Raw genomic sequence first — 455 nt, forward strand, 5'->3', positions numbered from 1 at the left:
ATCTATTAGCCACAGAATATTTTGAAATAGAATATTGAATTCATGTCATCATTATTTGATTTCATTTTCCACAATGGGAAACGCTGTTCTGCTGCTTTGAGCTGTCAGTTTGAACCCTGTCAAAATCGTACTGTAGGTTACAAAAACATATGTACCTGGTTGGGATTGTGATGTTACTTCTCCCTGTTCAAGTAGGATTGCGAAGATGATCATATTGTCTGCTTTTGTTTAATTTTGATGTACGCTGGATGTGACTGTATTCGTGTTATTATTACTGGGTTTATGTGTCGAATGTATCCCTGTCAGTAAGCCATTCAATTCAATTAACCACTGTACTGGTTTCTGGGTCACTGTTTTTCTTTTTCAAGGGCCTGAAATACTGAGGTTGAATTTTCATGTAGGCATAACACGTATACATAGCTCTGCAGAACTTGAGAATTTTTTCTAAAAGAAAT

This window comes from Frankliniella occidentalis, unplaced genomic scaffold (assembly GCF_000697945.3).
Source record: "Frankliniella occidentalis isolate FOCC.00 unplaced genomic scaffold, Focc_3.1 Scaffold217, whole genome shotgun sequence".
Taxonomy (NCBI): domain Eukaryota; kingdom Metazoa; phylum Arthropoda; class Insecta; order Thysanoptera; family Thripidae; genus Frankliniella; species Frankliniella occidentalis.